Below are 21,741 nucleotides of genomic sequence, written 5' to 3'. Positions count from 1 at the left end.
CACCACCTCACCTTACATGTACATCTTCTCCAGGGTCCAGGCACCTAATTAGTGGAGCCAGGCCTGCGCAGCTCTGCTAATTAGGTGGGTGGCCCTTCATTCTCTCGTGTGCGGCCGTCCAGGCATGCACCTTAGAGGAAACTATCTGCAGACCTCCTGAATGGAGCTAGTGGACCACTGCTGGTCCAGGAACCACAGTTTGAGAACCTCTGCTCTATAAGATACTTCAATGCACTGCCAGGTATGGCTGTTACCCTCTCAGGCAAGGTGTGTGACTCACGGCACCACCTAGTGGCTGAACATTATAATACGGTTTTACAATTCCATCCCAGGTTTCAGAGTAACAGCCGTGTTAGTCTGTATTTGCAAAAAGAAAAGGAGTACTTGTGGCACCTTAGAGACTAACCAATTTATTTGAGCATAAGCTTTCGTGAGCTACAGCTCATTTCACCAGTGTCCCAGCGTCAGCGACTTAAGGGTTTTGTTTGTTTTTTTTGATACGGGTGGATGCTGCTGACATCTTGTTTGGCATTGCTTTGATCCAGTATCCTCCTAATGAATCACAGGTTCCACTGAGAGAAAACCAAGAAATCAGAAATAAAAACACCCCACTCTGCCTGTTTCTTGTTTCGGTTTTGTTACTTGACAGCTTAGCCCCCAATTCAGCAAAGCACCTAACCACATTCCTAACTGTAAACCCAGGTTAAGTCCATTGAAGTCAGTGTGACATTACATCATCTCCATACAGGCATGACACCATCTCATTTGCAGTCACTTGATTGCTCTCTTTGCATCCTCACCTTTTAAGCTACTTTAATTTTTGTAGGGAGACAGTTTTGGCTTGGAAATAGCCATCCACATGTTATGCTAACACTTTCCACAGTCACTCAGTCATCCAGGCCTAGCTTATTCAAGTCATATGTGTATTTGGCTAGTTTTCTAAGGCACCTCTCACGCCAGGCTGATAGTGGATTTGGTACCCTGGCTGGTGCCAGAGTCTGCCATGATTCTGCTATAGATTCTCACAATGCCTTCTCTGTCCCTTTCTCACCTCTGTCAGCAGGGATCTGGGGGCTCAGCTCTGTCAAGATTATTCTTGTTCTGTGGAGGCCAGTCACAGCACGAGGGTTGGCACCTCCTTCAAAGTGAAGAACCTCATCTTTTAACACTGAGGGTCGTTAACCATTGGAACAACTGACCAAAGGTCGTGGAGGATTCTCCATTACTGGCAAATTTTAAATCAAGAGTGTATGTTTTCCCTAAAATATCTGCTCTAGGAATTCTTGTGGGGCAGGTCTCTGGCCTGTGTTACACGGGAGGTCAGACTAGATGATCACAGTCATCCCTTCTGGCTTTGGGATCTAGGAATCTGTTCTTTACAAACTACCAGCGAAGTTAATGATGTTGTGGAGCTGGGTTCTGACCCTGCAAATACTTCCCCACATGCTGCACTATGCACAGGGAGCCAATGGGGCTGTGCAGTGGGGAAAAATTCAACATGAGGATGAGTATGTGCAGGCTTGGGGCCCAAATGCTCGGTGACAACAAAACTGATCATGATACAGTAACAATCTCTGGTAAAGCAGGTCTACCCTTGGAAAAGTCATCTGGGATTGGGTGCTGAATACAAGGCACTGATGCCGCTGCCCGTACCATCATGCCATTGACCTCTGGCTCATCACCTGGGCCCCTGCAGGGAACACATCATGCTTTGAATGCCCCGGGGACTCATCTGCGTCTGTTCCAGATGTCTCTGCTCAGCTCTAGCCCTGCCAGAATTCTCTCCCTTATTTCCTTTTATCCTGTCCAGCTGCTTGCAAACTGCCCATGCTGCCTTCCTTAATGCTGCCCTTAACTCCCATGCTTCAGTATATGCATCACTCACTAGCTGATGGGCAGGGGCAGACTGAAGGGTAAAGCTTGAAGGATGGAATAGAGGGCGCTAGGGATGCTTGAAAATCTTCTCTCAAAACTTTTTTTTTTTAAATGTAAAACTAGGTTTTTGATTCCCCAAACTTATTGTTTAAAGTCTCTCCTTTTGGCTTTTCATCAGAGAAGGCAAAACTAACATTTTTGGGGTTTAATGGGAGTGTTTGGCTGAAAATGTTTCATCGAGGGCCAGAAATATTCACGTTTTGGCAGTTTTTGGACAAACTTTTTCAGTTTTCATTTTTTTTTTCAATTCATTAGTCTTTTTACACAAATCTAATATCATTTTTCTGTTTTCCTAGTGTAAAGCCACAGGAGCTCTATTGAAGTCAGAGGGGTTGCTCTGGACATACACCAGTGTGACAGAGAGCAGAGTTAGGGACCCTGTGTCTGTAATTCAGACTGAAAGCTACTGGAGGCAGGGGCTGTCTCCCCTTGCACTGTTCTGATCATCCCAAGAGCACTTAGTGTGACATGTAGTTGGTTATACATAACATACTTGGTTTCAGCCTATCCGAGATCTACTGGAGGACACCGACTCCTGGTTGCATTGACCACAGGATGCACACACAACATTCCCTGTGTTGCTGCATGCCTTTGATGCCAGCTTTCTAAACAGGCGTCCTGGTACCCACCCTGCTGCCCGCGAGTGCTGCACCCCTGAGCACAAGCGGAGGACCGTGAGGCGGATAAGCAGATCAGAATGTTTCTTGACTTTGCTTCTGAAGAAGGACGATAACTAACTGAAAGCATAATTCCAACAGAAAGAAAGGACCATCCAGCATTAGGGCAGCCTGATGTCATCAGATCATGAGAAACAGGGAAATTGCTGCTGTTCTGAAAATAACCCTGCAGTCTGAGACAGGAGCCCAGCACGGGCCCAAAAGTCACCAGGAGTGACTGGAACAAACCTGGTGATTATCAACCCATTGCCTGGGAACTGGACAGAGAATTTGCAAGCACCTTTCTCATCTGCCCTGAGTTCATCTCCCTTGGTTTCCAACAGCAGGAGGCTGGAATCCCCTGGAAACCCTCTTCTCGTCTCTGGCCAGCTTCCCGCTCCCCAGGAGAGAAGTGGAAGCACTGCCCAGCCTGGGTTCCGCTCACCTGATGCCTGTCATCAAGCGTCTCCGGTGTCTTTACCGCTTTCTTAATTACCCACCTCTGCTCTCACACTAAGGTCTGTACAAATCATGCTCAATTGTCACCGGCAGATTGAGCTGTCATCATTCCGTATGTATTTCAGCTCCATTACTTTCAATAATACGCAGCCGCAGCTTCATACAAAACCAGTTATTACCTCTGGTGCCTGGTGACTCTGTGACCCAGACAGGTTCTGCCATGTCAGCAATTCAAAATGACAGATGGGCCATAGCAATTCTGTGGAACACAATGGCTACGAGTTACAGAGTTTAAATAGGAGACAGTTACAGTGAATGACTTATCCTTCAGGCTCCGGGCCCAACAGCATGGCTCCTGGAGAATAATTATTAAGTCTTATGCTGAGAAAGTTGTCTTGTCTCTGACAAAGGAGGATTTGAGTGTTGAGGCCAGCCTTTTCCTGGGGGATCATTCATATTCAACTGCAAATAATTTTGGGCCTGTTGTGATAAGAATATACAGCAGCTCCTGGAGTAGGGTGCTTGGCCAGGAAACCAAAAAGTGAAAAAAAGATGAAAGATGCAGATTGTGAAAGGTTGACAGTTAGACTCTTACTTGGAAGGAGGAAGCAAACTAAGAAAATGTGGTCTAAATGGAATTACTATAAGGTGGGGGTGCAACTGGCTGAAAGACCATACTCACAGAGTAGTTAGCGGTGGTTCGCTGTCACACTGGGAGGGTGTATTGAGTGGGGTCTCACAGGGTTCAGTCCTGGGTCTTCTACTATTCAATATTTTCAGTAATAATTTGGATAATGGAGTGGAGAGTATATGTATAAAATGTGCAGATGACACCAAGCTGGGAGGGGTTGCAAGCATTTTGGAGGATAGGATTAGAATTCAAAACGACCTTGACAAATTGGAGAATTGGTCTGAAATCAACAAGATGAAATTCAGTAAAGACAAATGCAAAGTATTTCACGTAGGAAAGAAAAATCAAACGCACGGCTACAAAATGGGGAATAATGGGCTAGGTGGTAGCACTGCTGAAAAGGATCTGGTAGCTATAGTGCATCACAGACTGAATATCTGTCAAAAGAGTGATTCAGTTGCAGAAAGGGCTAATATCATTCTGGGGTGTATGAGCAGGAATGTGATATGTAAGTCATGATATGTAATTGTCCAGTTGTACTTTTGTGAGGACTCAGCTGGAGTACTGTGTCCAATTCTGGGTGCCACACTTTAAGAAAGATGGGACAAATTGGAGAGAGTCCAGAGGAGAGCAACAAAAATGATGAAAGGTTTAGAAAACCTGACCTATGAGGAAAGGTTAAAAAAACTGGTCTAAGCACAGGCTTGGTAACTATTCAATGTTGGGGGTGATATTGTGCTTTATGTAGTTACACCCAGTACAACCCCAGAAGTACCCAGAATACCCAGAAGTCACCTGCTACAGGACAGTCCCAACAAAGAAAATAACAGAACGCCACTAGCTGTCACCTTCAGCCCCCAACTAAAACCTCTCCAGCGCATCATCAAAGATTTACAACCTATCCTGAAAAATGATCCCTCACTCCCACAGATCTTGGGAGACAGACCAGTCCTCACTTTAGGGGGGGAGGAATAGCTCAGTGGTTTGAACATTGGCCTCCTAAACCCAGGGTTGTGAGTTCAATCCTTGAGGGGGCCATTTAGGGATCTGGGGCAAACATTGGGGACTGGTCCTGCTTTGAGCAGGGGATTGGACTAGATGACCTCCTGAGGTCCCTTCCAACTCTGATATTCTATGATTCTATGATAAGACAAATTTATTAAAAATTTGGGGGGAGGGATAGCTCAGTGGTTTGAGCATTGGCCTGCTAAACCCAGGGTTGTGAGTTCAATCCTTGAGGGGGCCATTTAGGGATCTAGGGCAAAAATTGGGGATTGGTCCTGCTTTGAGCAGGGGGTTGGACTAGATGACCTCCTGAGGTCCCTTCCAACCCTGATAGTCTATGATTCACTTACAGACAGCCCCCCAACCTGAAGCAAATACTCACTAGCAACCACACAATAAAAACACTAACCCAGGAACCTATCCTTACAACAAAGCCCGATGCCAACTTTGTCCACATATTTATTCAAGTGACACCATCATAGGACCGGTTTCAGAGTAACAGCCGTGTTAGTCTGTATTCGCAAAAAGAAAAGGAGTACTTGTGGCACCTTAGAGACTAACCAATTTATTTGAGCATGAGCTTTCGTGAGCTACAGCTCACTTCATCGGATGCATACCATGGAAACTGCAGCAGACTTTATATATACACAGAGAATATGAAACAATACCTCCTCCCACCCCACTGTCCTGCTGGTAATAGCTTATCTAAAGTGATCATCAGGTTGGGCCATTTCCAGCACAAATCCAGGTTTTCTCACCCTCCACCCCCCCACACAAATTCACTCTCCTGCTGGTGATAGCCCATCCAAAGTGACAACTCTTTACACAATGTGCATGATAATCAAGTTGGGCCATTTCCTGCACAAATCCAGGTTTTCTCACATCCCCCCCACCCCCATACACACACAAACTCACTCTCCTGCTGGTAATAGCTCATCCAAAGTGACCACTCTCCAAGTTTAAATCCAAGTTAAACCAGAACATCTGGGGGGGAGGGTAGGAAAAAACAAGAGGAAATAGGCTACCTTGCATAATGACTTAGCCACTCCCAGTCTCTATTTAAGCCTAAATTAATAGTATCCAATTTGCAAATGAATTCCAATTCAGCAGTTTCTCGCTGGAGTCTGGATTTGAAGTTTTTTTGTTTTAAGATAGCGACCTTCATGTCTGTGATTGCGTGACCAGAGAGATTGAAGTGTTCTCCGACTGGTTTATGAATGTTATAATTCTTGACATCTGATTTGTGTCCATTTATTCTTTAACGTAGAGACTGTCCAGTTTGACCAATGTACATGGCAGAGGGGCATTGCTGGCACATGATGGCATATATCACATTGGTGGATGTGCAGGTGAACGAGCCTCTGATAGTGTGGCTGATGTTATTAGGCCCTGTGATGGTGTCCCCTGAATAGATATGTGGGCACAATTGGCAACGGGCTTTGTTGCAAGGATAAGTTCCTGGGTTAGTGGTTCTGTTGTGTGGTATGTGGTTGTTGGTGAGTATTTGCTTCAGGTTGGGGGGCTGTCTGTAGGCAAGGACTGGCCTGTCTCCCAAGATTTGTGAGAGTGTTGGGTCATCCTTTAGGATAGGTTGTAGATCCTTAATAATGCGTTGGAGGGGTTTTAGTTGGGGGCTGAAGGTGATGGCTAGTGGCGTTCTATTATTTTCTTTGTTAGGCCTGTCCTGTAGTAGGTAACTTCTGGGAACTCTTCTGGCTCTATCAATCTGTTTCTTTACTTCTGCAGGTGGGTATTGTAGTTGTAAGAAAGCTTGACAGAGATCTTGTAGGTGTTTGTCTCTGTCTGAGGGGTTGGAGCAAATGCGGTTGTATTGCAGAGCTTGGCTGTAGACGATGGATCGTGTGGTGTGGTCAGGGTGAAAGCTGGAGGCATGCAGGTAGGAATAGCGGTCAGTAGGTTTCCGGTATAGGGTGGTGTTTATGTGACCATTGTTTATTAGCACTGTAGTGTCCAGGAAGTGGATCTCTTGTGTGGACTGGACCAGGCTGAGGTTGGTGGTGGGATGGAAATTGTTGAAATCATGGTGGAATTCCTCAAGGGCTTCTTTTCCATGGGTCCAGATGATGAAGATGTCATCAATATAGAGCAAGTAGAGTAGGGGCTTTAGGGGACGAGAGCTGAGGAAGCGTTGTTCTAAATCAGCCATAAAAATGTTGGCATACTGTGGGGCCATGCGGGTACCCATAGCAGTGCCGCTGATCTGAAGGTATACATTGTCCCCAAATGTGAAATAGTTATGGGTAAGGACAAAGTCACAAAGTTCAGCCACCAGGTTAGCCGTGACATTATCGGGGATAGTGTTCTTGACGGCTTATAGTCCATCTTTGTGTGGAATGTTGGTGTAGAGGGCTTCTACATCCATAGTGGCCAGGATGGTGTTATCAGGAAGATCACCGATGGATTGAAGTTTCCTCAGGAAGTCAGTGGTGTCTCGAAGGTAGCTGGGAGTGCTGGTAGCGTAGGGCCTGAGGAGGGAGTCTACATAGCCAGACAATCCTGCTGTCAGGATTCCAATGCCTGAGATGATGGGGCGCCCAGGATTTCCAGGTTTATGGATCTTGGGTAGTAGATAGAATATCCCAGGTCGGGGTTCCAGGGGTGTGTCTGTGCGGATTTGATCTTGTGCTTTTTCAGGAAGTTTCTTGAGCAAATGCTGTAGTTGCTTTTGGTAACTCTCAGTGGGATCATAGGGTAATGGCTTGTAGAAACTCGTGTTGGAGAGCTGCCGAGCAGCCTCTTGTTCATATTCCGACCTATTCATGATGACGACAGTACCTCCTTTGTCAGCCTTTTTGATTATGATGTCAGAGTTGTTTCTGAGGCTGTGGATGGCATTGCGTTCCGCATGGCTGAGGTTATGGGGCAAGTGATGCTGCTTTTCCACAATTTCAGCCCGTGCACGTCGGCGGAAGCACTCTATGTAGAAGTCCAGTCTGCTGTTTCGACCTTCAGGAGGAGTCCACCTAGAATCCCTCTTTCTGTAGTGTTGGTAGGGAGACCTCTGTGGGTTAGTATGTTGTTCAGAGGTATTTTGGAAATATTCCTTGAGTCGGAGACGTCGAAAATAGGATTCTAGGACCTAATCACATTAGCCACATGATCAGGGGCTCATTCACCTGCACATCTACCAATGGGATGTATACCATCATGTGCCAGCAATGCCCCTCTGCCATGTACATTGGTCAAACTGGATAGTCTCTATGCAAAAGAATAAATGGACACAAATCTGACATCAGGAATCATAACATTCAAAAACCGGTAGGAGAACACTTCACCCTCTCTGGCCACTCAGTAAAAGATTTAAGGGTGGCAATTTTGCAAGAGAAAAGCTTCAAAAACAGACTCCAACGAGAAACTGCTGAGCTTGAATTAATATGCAAACTAGATACCATTAACCTGGGTTTGAATAGAGACTGGGAGTGTCTGGGTCATTACACATATTGAATCTATTTCACCATGTTAAGTATCCTCACACCTTCTTGTCAACTGTCTAAATGGGCCATCTTGATTATAACTACAAAAGTTTTTTTTCTCCTGCTGATAATTGCTCATCTTAACTAATTAGCCTCTCACAGTTTGTATGGTAACTTCCAACTTATCTGTGTGTGTGTGTGTGTGTATATATATATATAATATATATCTTACTATATGTTCCATTCTATGCATCCGATTAAGTGGGCTGTAGCCCGTGAAAGCTTATGCTCTAATAAATTTGTTAGTCTCTAAGGTGCCACAAGTACTCCTGTTCTTTTTACAACCCCTAATGTGGATGCAATTATACTGGGATAAAGGTGCCTTAAATTGCTTAGCTTTCCCTCTTTCCGTACGGCAATAGCTATCCCGGTGTAGAGCACTCTTACAACTATGTCCATTCTGTGTGGGGAGGGGGTTCCCACTACTTTAACTAGACCGATTTACATCAGGTGTGAGGGCAGAATGAGGGTTCAATAAAGAGACACTGGAGTGGTGCCCCATCTTCCTGATCATTCCAGAACTTTAGGCCAACAAGAGTTCATTGAGGGGCAGACTCAAGGGTACCTGTCTATAACCAGACAGCTAGGGAGTTAACTCTTTGAATCTATAAGGCCAGAGGGTAGAATCCTAGAATATCACAGTTGGAAGGGACCTCAGGAGATTATCTAGTCCAACCCCCTGCTCAAAGCAGGGCCAATCCCCAATTTTTGCCCTGATCCCTAAATGGCCCCCTCAAGGATTGAACTCACTACCCTGGGCTTATAGCAGGCCGATGCTCAAACCACTGAGCTATCCCTCCCCCCGTATCATTAGATCACTGGTATAACACAGGTCAGAGGATTTTACCCAGTTCCCCCTGTATTGAGCCCAATAACTTGTGTTTGGCTAGAAAGACTCCAGTCTGGATCTGAAGCCATCAAGAGATGGAGAATCCACTAGTTCACAAGGGCGTTCATTCCAGTGGTTAATCACCCTCACTAGTAAACACTTGAGCTCTTTTCTAATTTGCATGTGTCTGGCTTCAGCTTCCAGCCATTGGTTCTTGATCTGCCTTTCTGTCCTGGATTAAAGAGCCCTGGAATATTGCGTGCAGCTCTGGTTGCCCCAAGATACATTAGAAATGGAAAAGGTGCAGGGAAGGGCAACAAACATGATGAGGGGTATGGAACAGGTTCCATATGAGGTGACATTAAAAGGAGTGGGACTGTTCAGCTTGGAAACGAGATGACTAATGGAGGATATGAAATCATGACTGGTGTGGAGAAAGAGAATAAAGAAGTGTTATTTACCCTTGCACATAACACAGGAACCAGGGGGTCACCCAATGAAATTAATAGGGAGCAGGTTTAAAAGAAACACAAGGAAGTACTTCTTCACACAATGCACAATCAACCTGTGGAACTCATTGCCAGGGGAAGTTGTGAAGGCCAAAACTATAACTGGGTTCAAAAAAGAATTTGATAAGTTCATGGAGGATCAGTCCCTCAATGGCTATTAGCCAACATGGTTAGGGATCAGATTTCAGAGTAACAGCTGTGTTAGTCTGTATTCGCAAAAAGAAAAGGAGTACTTGTGGCACCTTAGAGACTAACCAATTTATCTAAGCATGAGCTTTCGTGAGCTACAGCTCACTTCATCGGATGCATACCGTGGAAACTGCAGAAGACATTATATACACACAGAGACCATGATGCAACCCTATGCTCTGCATGTCCCTAGGCCTCTGACTACAAAACGCTGGGAGTGGCCAATGGGATGGATCACTTGATAATTGCCCTGTTCTATTCATTCCCTTGGAAGCACCTGGCATTGGCCACTTTTGGAAGACAGGATGCTGGGCTTGATGGACCGTTGGTCTGACCCATTATGGCCGTTCTTATGTCCCTGTGTTCTAACAGAGGGGAATTGAAACCAAGGAAGCAGTTTATGTAATGCATCCAGACTGGGAGTCCTGCCTGAGGCTGGAGCACAGACCGGGCCCAGTGAAAGAGTCATAGCAGAGTAAGCCAGACCAAGGGACAAGGAGGATGCTTCTCCAAGTATTTAATGGGATCAGTTTCATGTGAAAGAATTTGCTGAGCTGCAGAAACCACAGCCAGCGCAGGCTGGGGGAACAAAGGGCAGTAAAGTTCTGGGCGGGTGTCAGTGCTGTCAGGTCTCAGGAAAGCGTCTGTTTTCATTGATATTAAAGAAGGTCCCCAGCTGATGGGGAATGTGAGTCCGTTTGTGGCAGGAGACAGGCAGTCTGGTCAGTAGAAATCAAAGCGAAACAAGCAGATGACTTTTGTAGGGGGAGCTCTTTCATCTCATTACTTATGTCTGTGCTGTGGTAATAAAAAGCGTTTCAGGAATCTCCTCAATGCAGGCTGTAAAGAGAGAAGGAACCATACCAGCCCTTGGGAGGGTGGGGTGGGGGTTGGGGGGGTTCCCCATGGAAGTTTGAATGTGAACTATTTCTGGCTATTGATCTGCATGAGGGAGAAGTGTGTTCATGAGAAGAACAAAGGGCAAAATGCTGCTTTCAGATCAGGGCTTGGCCAGTCCAGAGAGTGGGGGAGCAGAATAACCTGGTTATTAGACTGTGGGTGCTCCTGTTTCCTGTGCTATTCCTGAACTGTAGCCTGGGGAATTCTGCTGGGCGTGGGAGCCTCTCTCAGAATGGAACAACTTTGGAAGGGTGGCTGTTGCCATTGTGATCACAGGTAATAGGCATTCGGCATCTTCATGTTCCCGGTGACTTACTGACCGTGCCAGGATGCTGGAAGCACTGTCTGTCTGAGGCACTGGCCATGCTCACACCTATCTTGTATGCACTTCTGCTAACAGCTGATTGTCCCGGATGGTCCCACAGAGCATATCAGAAAGCTGCATGGAAGAGCGTTCGCAGCAGACGCTCCTTTGCAGCAGGGCTCCCCAGGGCTCTGCTGCATTCACAGACCTGCCCGAGGGCGACCCAGGGCTTTGCTCCACTCACAGATCCCAGCCTATATGGAGCTGGCCTGAAGCTCATGGGAAGATGTGACTGTGACAATCAAGACTGGGACAAATCCACGTTGTGTTAGTGGAACTGTGCCACGGAGCCTGTCTGGTACAACGTTATCAGGTGCAGTGTCTGATCCTGGCCCCGTTGGTCTCACTGTGGCCCAGCACTTGCCCGAATCCAGACCCATGTGGGAGGATGGGGCACAGCTGGATTGAAATGTTCCAGGTTTGTATGTGTCACATCCCTGAGGCACCTGGGAGATCTCAGAGAAACCTGTTGGAGTGGGAATCGCTATGCTAGTGAGTACGCGCTTCTGTGCAGGGAGGAGTATGGCAGAGGTGTGAATAGACTTGTTACCCCAAGAGCAAGGAGATTCCATTCACAGACATGAGTCTATTCTCCCAGCAGGGGTCGATGTCTGTCTGAAGGTTCAGTGCATGGACCAGCTCTTGCTGCAATTATTGAAATAACCAGTCAAAAACTGGGTGAGACGTGTGGGAAGTTTCCAAGTTGTTTCCATCACACAAAGGTCAGAATAGACTCATTGCTCCTTTTTTTTTAACAAAAGTCTTGATAAATTTTGAATCGATATTTTTTTATCAAAAGCTTTATTGCAGTCGTTATCAACATGGAGATTATCAGAATGGAAGGGGGATAAAGATCAGGATAATATTTTCCTATATGTTGTCAACAAAATTTTATTAAAAATTGTCTTAGAAAAGGGCATATATGAACAAAAAAAAATTGGGGGGGGGAAAATTGAATGGTCACAGAGGAATAGTCTGTTACGAAGCGGACATTGGCTTTGCCGTGTTTTGCAGGAGGAGCTACTGGTCTCAATCATTCCAGGGTGAACTGGAGCGGGCAGTGGAACTGCTAAATGGTTTTCAGAAGTGCAGGCTCTGCATTCTTTGTAAGGCCTATACTCCCAAAATGGACCATTTCCCCCACAAAAGCAATGTATTTATGATATGTAGGGCACGGCTGCAAAAACACTGGCTTGGTAAAGAAATCTGAAACGCCCTGCGGAAGTGCCTTGGGATGCTCTGCTGCCATTTGTGACTGCAGAATTCTGGAGTTGGTGGCGTTCAGAATTTTGGAAAAAATTACATTTTTTTTTCAGTTCTGAGCATCAGGGGGAATCCTGGGCTGCCGTAGGTCACTCCACATGCCCTGTGCAGAGTGGTACCAAAGGGTCAGAGCTGGGGCAGGGGCTGGGATCTGGCCCAGCGCATTCAAATGCACATGTAGGAATTTCCAAAAGTCAGCATTACAGCTGCAGTTTTGCTGCATGCAGGAAGCATCCCCGGAAATCAGTGACACCCCACAGGGGTTCATCCACTCACAACCCACTACATGATCTGGCGTAAACCTACCCTCAGAGATGAGGAACTGGGCATCCTGAAAACCACAGAGTAAGTGCAAAGCAATTGCTTCTATCCCTGCAGCTCTGAACTCTTTAGGGGAAATTCAATCGCACAACTACTGAAAACTACAGCTTCTTCATGAAAGTGATAACTGCAGAGGGTGGGGTGGGGGACCAAATCAATCTGGGTCAGCCTGGACTCTGGAGCTGGCTCCAGCCCCTCCAGAACATGCTAAGAAAGTTTCAGTCGCTCTCCAGCTGGGCAGGAGATGCATTCTGGTGATGGCAAGGTGAGGTCTCAGGCTTGTGGGTGTATGGTTTGGTTTTAATGTATTTGCCCTGGAAGCATCATGGAAAGTCAGATCCGATGTTCTGTTACTGTTATTATGGCAGTGCCCAGATCACCCAATCAGGATCACGCCCCATTGAGCTGGGCACTGTTTAAACACCCCCGAGAAGCAATCCCTGCCCCAGCAAGCCAGCAGTGTAGTTTAAGAAAAGAACATGGCCTGCAAGAGGCAGGGAGGGAGGCCAGGGGACATGACTTCCACACGCAGCGATTCAGAAATGTCCGCATGACCCAGTTTGGCATTTTCGGAATGGAAAGATTCAATTTTTCACTTTGTTAAAATAGAAAATAAAGTAAATTTCAATGTAAATGGTCAAAATGGAAATGCAACACTTCCATTGATCCCACATGGGGAAAAATGGAATTTCGTTTTCTGAAAAAATTCCAAATTTTGTTGCTTTCCTCCCGATTTGGGATAAATAAACATTCAAAATCTCACAATGTTTTGAGAGATGGAAAATCCGTTTTGCTCCCAGCTCTCTCCTGAAAGGCTGAGAGGTCGGTGGGGTCTCTCTGAGCCCCCTCCTCAGGATCTTCTGAGGCCTGAACTCCTGCTGCAGGCCCAGCCTGACTCCTCTCGGCTGGCCTGCCTTCCTGCAGCTGCTGGCCTCCGGCACTGTTCCCAAGCCATGGGGTCACTTGGCTGCTTGTGCCTGGCTTGTTAGACTGGGAAATGAGTCAAGAAAACTTCTGAGCAGCCTAAAAAAGATTGTAGCTCAGTGAGAAAAGGGAGAGGGAGACAAGATTTTTCCAAGGCCCAAATAAAAGAGGTGAGAGAGCCCTGCACCATGGCCTGGCTCACTCTGTCCTCTTTGTTTATATCCTTGCCATGTTCACGGCCCACGAAATAAAGAGCGGCCTTTTGAAATGCTGGGTGCACCCCAGGAAGGAGTGTGGTGGCGTAGGTTACAAGTTCTGCTTGGGGACAGGCGGGCAGGTGACATGCTCTTGTGGCAGGCGAGGGTTGTGACGGAGTGTGCGGTGTGCGTAATACATGCATAATCTGATCGGGGGTTATGAGACTGGCACTTGGGGGAATTAGTTGTTTTATATTTGGCACGGAGAGGAACTGTGTAGCTGAGCAGGAATTTAACAAAGTGCCCCTTGCACACATATAGACCCTGTTTAATTTCAGGCTGTGCAGAAATACTATGAGCAAGGTCATTACAAGAGCAGTGAGGACTCAGTGAAATCTGGGCAGGAGGACCGTACCTCCTGGCAGTTCCTGGAGCCTGCACCAGAACAGGGGGTGACGATGCTCCCTTTGGCACTGCTCAGTTGGGCTCCCGTGTACAGCCCAGCTCTTCTCCAGTCTGCACCTGTGTTTACAGGATGCTATTTTCAAATCCTCAATGCTAAAATACATTGTTTTCCCCCAATGGAGTAGTGGCCCAGCTACTCTGGGTGGCCTGTGTCCTGTCAAGACTTAGCTATTCCACTGGGAACATTTTTGCTGTAGTCTCGATTTTAAAAACTGGGCTTAGCTGCTGTTTCCGCTAGGAAATGTGTATTTTCCCTCTAGTGGCTCAAAAGTGGCTGGTGGGAGTTTGCTGAAAGTTAAGGGAGAAAAAGGCTACTTATGGGAACTGACCAAGCTTGGGAATTTCACCCCAGCTGGGAATGTTTGAGAAGAAATGAGTGTGTGCTGACTGGTGGTTATGATGGAAAGTTTTAGCAGCCTGAATGCTCGTCACTGTTACTGGCACAACAGCTGTAATACGCAGTTTGAAGGTCTGCGCACGATTCAAGCCGCTCGGTGATCATTACTCTGTAATTTTCTTGTTTTATAAACATTGAGTCCCCACATCATTATTTTTCTGGTCCTTGTGGTTGCAATGTTTGGATCTGTAGTTTGAGCAATTTCTGCCTCAGACCCGCCTGGGGCTGTTCCCAGCTCCATGGAGAGACCGTCTCAGCTTTCGTCCAAAAGCAAACTCAGGCCAATGCTGGAGGGAGTGCTGGGTAGGATGCTGTCTCCCTGCGTGGCTGGGTTGAGTGTGTCATCTCAGTAAAGGCCATAGAGGTGCATATAGGCCATGAGAGATGCAGGCACGGAGTCAGATGTCAAGGGCTAGGTGTTTAGGTGAAGCAGATGCTTCTTTTGTGGCTGTGTTTGGCTTGCCAGAGTGTGAAGTCATGTGACAGCAGCCAACCAACTCCATCACAACATGGTGTGATACAAGTCAGCCAGGGAGGAGGTGACATCATGTGACAAAAGCCACCCAGTGCCCCAGAAGTTGGAGAAAGCACATGCCTGGGGTGGGAGGGTGGCTGGGCTGGGTATCCCCCCGTGCCAGGGGGCATTGCTCCATCCTCCACTCTCACAAGGGTTGTGTCCTGTCTGGTTGCACATGCCGCAGGCTAGGGAGGGTGGCCCCACTCCTGGGGGCAGAGGCCTCTCACAGCTTCACACCCTGAGCCCTCAGGAGCTGCTGCCCAACACTGGACCCAAATGCCCAAGCTTAGTTCGATATCACGGCTCCAAGCTTTAGACCTGGGCACTGCCCTGAACACTTCCTCACCATGCATGGGATTCTTGCCTGCCCTCCATTATGTAGAGCAGTGGTGGGCAACCTGCGGCCCGCGGACCACACATGGCCCATCAGGGTAATCTGCTGGCAGGCTGTGAGACAGTTTCTTTACATTGACCGTCCACAGGCATGGCTGCCCGCAGCTCCCAGTGGCCACGGTTTGCCGGTCCTGGTCAATGGTCCCTGCGGCCCCATGCCACTTCCTGCAGTTCCCACTGACCTCTAGTTGTACTTGTGTGCCTAAATCATCTAGGTGCTTTCAGAAATCCAACCCTTGCTCTTGCCTATGATCAGATGCCCCCACTTCTCATTTCTTTGCTCTAACCTTTCTCCAGGGCATGGAGGTTGACAGGATGTTGTGCCATAATCCTTGGGGGCTCCACCATTCTCCTGCCCCAGAGCATGACAAATCAGGGTGCAGCAAACACCAGACCACACTGCCACCAACAGGGATAGAACCAACACTCTGCATCCTCAGAACACAGCTTTCTGCCTGGAACCTCGCTTACCTGTACCTGGCCGCACAGCTCCTCCTCCATTGACCACCCGTGCCCAGCAGGCCGTATGGGAGCCAGTCACAGCACGCAGCCCGGAATCACACTGGTCGTTTGTGCAGCTGGATTTCACGTCAAACTCGCATCCCCCTTGCTGCCCCACATCTCACCTCATCTCTCGCCATGCCCACTACCCAGGCTCCTCCGTTCCCCAGAGCATGTGTGTATGGGATTACTTCCCCCAGAGGCATGAGCAGCATTTCCTAGGAACCTCTGTTTGCACCGTTCCGTCCGTGTTTCGAGCCACTCTGAGTTCACCGATGCTTTTTTCGGGTCTCAGTGGAGGTCGCAACCCCTTGCATTCAGCCAGGGTCTTTTTCCCCCCTTCCCCCACCCTTAACTACCTCCCCCTCCTCCCCTGTCACCCAGAGCAGCGGAGACCACCCAGCCCATGACTCCTGCCAAGACACTTGAGCCAGCTGTGGACAGCCCCACGACAGCTGGTCAGAAATGTTCAAATATTTCCCTCGAAAACTCCCTGCTTTCACCAAGCAGTTTGGAGAATGTTGAAGTGAAACAAAACCAAAGGAAAAAGAGCATAAAATACAATTTAGATTCAGTTTTCAAAAACCAAAACCAAGCTTGAAATGTCAGAATTTCATCAGTTTTTCCATCCGTCACTGGGCCCTGCGTAGGCCGAGGTGGGCCTTCTGCGGAAGAGCCTGGCAGGCAGGAGCTGGGAATCATCTGACCCAGAGGGACAGCAGTTACTGATTGGGTCAGATGGGTCCTAGCTGGGGGTTATAAAGGAGGGTCCCAGCTCTGAGGGGACCTGGGACCAGGAGAGGGCTGGGAGTGCCCTCTCCTGTGACTACACCTACCTACCCAGCAGCCACCCACTCCACAGATCCCTCTGGGCTTGGGAAGGTCCTAATCATTAACCTGACAGAGGCCGCAGGATCCCACGATCTAGGCTGGGAACTGAACTGTTGCTTTATGTTATGATTACATGTTCCATTTTGTGCGGGTTGGAGAATAAACAGGGCCCTGCCTGAGGTAAGCGCTAGACTGAACTGGGCGTGGTTGATTGGGTCCCTCAGCATGCTCCTTCTCTCTGTCTCTGTTTTGTTCCCTGACCATGACAGACTGGATAAGGAAAGGGTTTTTTTTATTTTCCATTTTTTGATTTTTCTTTGTTTCCATTTTCCTTTTGATGTTTTGTAACTTCTCACCCATTGGAAAAGTCACAGAGCAACAAAAGGAGAAGCAAGAAAAAGGAAAGAAATCCCTCCTAGAAGCCGTTCATTCTAATCCATCCCATGGCAAAAAATCAACTGAAGGGGCAAGGGGGGGGGGTTGAAATTTGAATGTTTATTTATGTATGTTTATTTCCAAAATTTCCGAAACAAAAAATTCTGTTTGGACTGAAAGGAAACCAAAACTTTGCCCCATTTCACTGGGAAAATTTCCTACAAAAAAACATTATTTTCCAGCTCAGAAGTTTGAACAAACAAAACAATTGTTTCCAAACAGCTTTAAGTGCCACTGGGCACCCCCATGTGGCAGTATGGGGTATAACAGCCACTGGAACCTCCAAACACTGGTACGTCAATGCCACCAGGGTCCCTAGGCAGCAGCAGATGGAAGCACACACTACATGTGGGGCCAGCTGCCCTGGTGGGATGAACTGGGACAGCACCATTGACAACCAGGCGCTGATACAGTACCTAGGGAATGGCTGACACAGCTGGAACTTTGCTGGGAGGCTAAGCCTGCCCTCCAGCCTTGAATCACTAGCCACCACAAATACGATTCTCGATTTGCCCAGTGTTCAGCCCTAGGCCAGTGCCTGCCATGCAGTGCTCTCTAAGGAGAGAGCTTTCTTGAGGTGATGTGTCCTATCCTGCCAGTCCAAGGTAGCTATGAGGAGGTGCAGGGCTGGCTGAAGGGACGCCGTCTAGCACCAGCCCTGGGATGCTGAGGCCAGCGCTTCCCTCTCCAAGCTGGTACCCGTGCTGCCAACCCTTGCAATTTTATTGTGGGTCTTGCACTCTTTGGTGTTTTAAAGCCCCAGCTCCTGGAGTCATATTGTTACGTGAGGGTTGCGGCTTTATTTTTTTAGAAAGAAAGAGTCCTGGTTCATAGAAAAGCTTGAAATCGCAACCTGAGTGCAGCCCAAAGGCACAAAATCCAGAAGACCACTCATTTTCAAACAGTATTATTTTAGAACGTCTCCATGATTTTTCTGGGGTCCAACTCGCAGCTTGTGAACATTTGGGGCTGGAGACCCTGTAGTAATCCCAGTGCAGAGCCAGGCAAACGGATCCCTTTCACTTGACAAAGCCTCATCTGTTTTAGCCAGGCCAAGGCACTGCAGCTCCTGTGGGCAGACACAGCTTTGGGGAATGGGGGGAGACGCCGCCCTGGTGTTGACACTGTGAAGGAGTTTGCTGGATGTTTTTCCGGGTGGGAAAATCTCCCTTGTTGCTGCAAACACAACTTTCCATGAGCAGGGTGTCAGACCCCTCCCTCGGCGCCTGCTCCTCTTTGCTCAAAGCCAACTGCCTCTCCATTTCCCCCTCCCTGCCAACCTGCAAATGCTGGATATTTTCCCATCAGTACAATTTCTTTTCACAGAGTTCTACCCATCACTCAGCTGCTGGGGCACACTGGAGACAGCCTGTGGAGGGACAGGCCTTCCCTGCCCCTTCCATCAATGCTTCTTGTGCAGATCTTCGGGGCAGCCCGGAACACACTTTCCCTGTACACCTGAGTGGTCATTTCCATGCGTGGTGAGGAACTCCAAGCTGTCCAGGGAATTCCCGCTGCTTTGGGGTCCCCTAGTGGAATGTGCACATATGCCCAATACAACCTAGGGCGATGGGCCAAGCTGCAACATGTTGTGGTGAGTGTCTGGCAGAGTGGCAGGAACGTGGCCTTGGGGGGAAGATTCTATATGTCCATGGATTGCTGCACGCTTGTTGAGCTCCAAGTTCAAAGGTGCACACAAGGGGGGCCGTTTGCCACAGGGCTGAGCTGGACATAAAAGGTTGTTTACTCCGCTCACTAGAAAACAGATTCATTTAACGTTCCTGCTGGCTTTTTTTCTTTTTCAGGTCTGAAGTTTAAAACCCTGTCACTGGAAAACCCGGCACATACTCTGTTTGCAGGCTGAGCCCGAACATGGGTGTAGTCCAGGCCCAGATCCTCAAGGATCCGATTTCAGTGAAAATTAGGAGCCCAAATACCTTTTGAAGGTCCATGGATGACTCACATGAGTCAAGAGTCTCTGAATCAGACTCAGCGGTTCAGTTTTTGTAGATTCATAGATGTTAAGACCAGAAAGGACCCACTGTGGTCATCTAGTCTGACCTCCAGGATAATATAGGCCATAGAACTCCCCCCAAATAATTCCTTTTTGAACGAGAAATTCTTTTTGTCCTCCTCCGTATTTCATTGCTGGGGACATTCCAACAACAAGAATATTCCCCCCTTTCCGTAGACTAATTCATCCAATGTGCTTTTTCAGCAGTAATGACCGTAGCTTCATAGCAACCCTGTGAGGGAGATGAGTGCTTTATCCCCATTTACAAGGGAAAGCGATGCAGACAGAGGGGACAATCACACCATGAATCAGTGGGGGAGCTGGGCTGAGAATCCAGCTTGTTTGAATGCCGGCACTGGTCACTAACCATCATCAGGCTGCTTGCTTCCTGCAGGGTCTGTGCTGCTCAGCGTCTCACGCACTCTGCTGCTCACTCCCCAGCTGCCATCAGAGCTGATGCTATGCAAAACATTTGAATTAAACCACAGACCCACTCAACCCAGAGCCTGCATGTAATGAGGAGTTGGGCGGGAAACTCTTTTCACAGGCCATGTAGACTGTTAAAATTTTGAAAGTGATTCCCAAATTGCCCAAAGTGGGGAGAAAAGTATGAACTGACCATCCAAAAATAAATAAATAAATAAAAATCAAAATAAAAAATCACATTAGGTCAATTAAAACGTTTCATTTCGATCATTTAAAAACATTTTGTTTCAGTTTTGACCTTCATTTTTACTTTTCTTTTTTACTAAGAACGTACGTTTCCAAAGGGAAAATTTGTTTCAAAACAAAAAACAGAACCCGTTTGGGAAATTTCAGCAATTTCAAAGCTTGTTTTTATCTAATTGTTTTTGACAGGGACATGTATCAATAGCGACCTTTTCCTGCAGAGAGTTTTGGTTTCAATGACTCAGTCATTTCCAACTGATAGAAGTTTTGTCAAAAAATTCCCAGCCAGCTATAGTGTGACGTCTGAGATGAGGGATGTACACAGCTGCCAAACTCACCCCAGCTGCCTAGTTCCTCTGAGGACGTGGGGAGGTGATCCCCAGCAGCAAGACATGTCTGAGAGACTGGCCACTAGATACTCCCCACCCTGGTAAAATGCAAGCCCCTGGACACTGAGGAAGGGGACAGCTGTTGGGAATCATTCCCTTGGAGGTTGGAGTTCACTGCTTTCCAAATGCAGAGCAAACCTACAAGGCTGTTTGTATCATGCTGGCTGCATTTCTCTCTTTGAATTATTCATTCCCATTCTCTGTTGGTAGAAAACATTCCTAGGCCAAGAGGAGCGAGAGCAGAGAAACCGGAGACCCTGCGGGTAGGAGCTGTTGCTGCAGGTTAGCCTGTGTCCCCTAGGTGGCAGGCCAGAGAGCAAACAGCAGCTGCCAGCGGTTTCCTATTCCCATATGGCTTTGATATTGGGAAGTCAGCCCTGATAGCTGCAGACGATCTGGAGCCATCCTTTATAAAGTAAAAGGCAGTGATTGGTGTGCATGTCTGCCACTGTTTCCCATTTACACCAGAAGGCTTTGGGAACCAATCCAGCAGTACTTACAGCCCAGGCAGCTTGTCAGGCCCAGCTCCAAAACGATTTGTCAGAAGAGGAGTTTAACAAGTGAGGCTAGCCTAGCGTCCTTGCTTGGGAATAGGTCAGGCATTCACGGGGAGAGCAGCATTCCGCCACTTCTGTTTAGCAACACAGAGAGACAAAGTAAACACCAAGCATTAGCTCACAGGGTGTGGTGAGGTCCCTGGAAAGTCAGCTGGCTGGAATACCATATGTTGACTTGTTCCTTCTGGCTACAATGAAATGACACTGACACTGTAATTTAAGACACTGAAAATAGGTGCTCAGATGTGAAACAAGCTCTCAAGTGTATTACTGCCTACTGCACACAGTGGATTTTCAGGGAGCGCTCTGGCTAGCGGCAGCTCCTGGATAAATTACACAGAAAGCAATGGGGCAGCATCCGTTTGCAGGAGCAGCATGCGGCCATGGACCCCGGAGAGCAGTGACAGCTGGGGCCATGTCATACACCAAAAGGAACAGAGAGTGGTCACGCAGAGAGTCCCCTGCACACCATTGACTCATTTCAACCAATAGAATTTCAGCTTGCAAATTAGCCAGAATGGAAGGGTTATGTTTGGTTAAGTTACCTTTGAGGTCATAATAGCACTACATAAGAATAATGTGACATATTGACCTAGCCCCGTCTAGTGTTTATAGTCATAACAATCACAGTGCTAATCACTGCACGTAATCACAACTGAATGCCTTCAAGTGTAGCCTACATCAGCTGGTCAAATTGTTTGGGCTGAAAAGACTTTTGACAGAAAACGACTTGTCGAACAATATCAACGTTTGCCAAAAAACATCAGGAGCATTTGCAACTTTCTGATTTTTTTTGTCAAAAGGAAAATGTTCATTTTAATTTCATTCCATTTTTTAAAAACACTCTCTGTGCAATTTGATTTGATTCAAAAAGAAAAAAGCTCTTTTTTTGGTAGT

This window comes from Caretta caretta, chromosome 7 (assembly GCF_965140235.1).
Source record: "Caretta caretta isolate rCarCar2 chromosome 7, rCarCar1.hap1, whole genome shotgun sequence".
Taxonomy (NCBI): Eukaryota; Metazoa; Chordata; order Testudines; family Cheloniidae; genus Caretta; species Caretta caretta.
Note: the sequence above shows the minus strand (reverse complement) of the source record.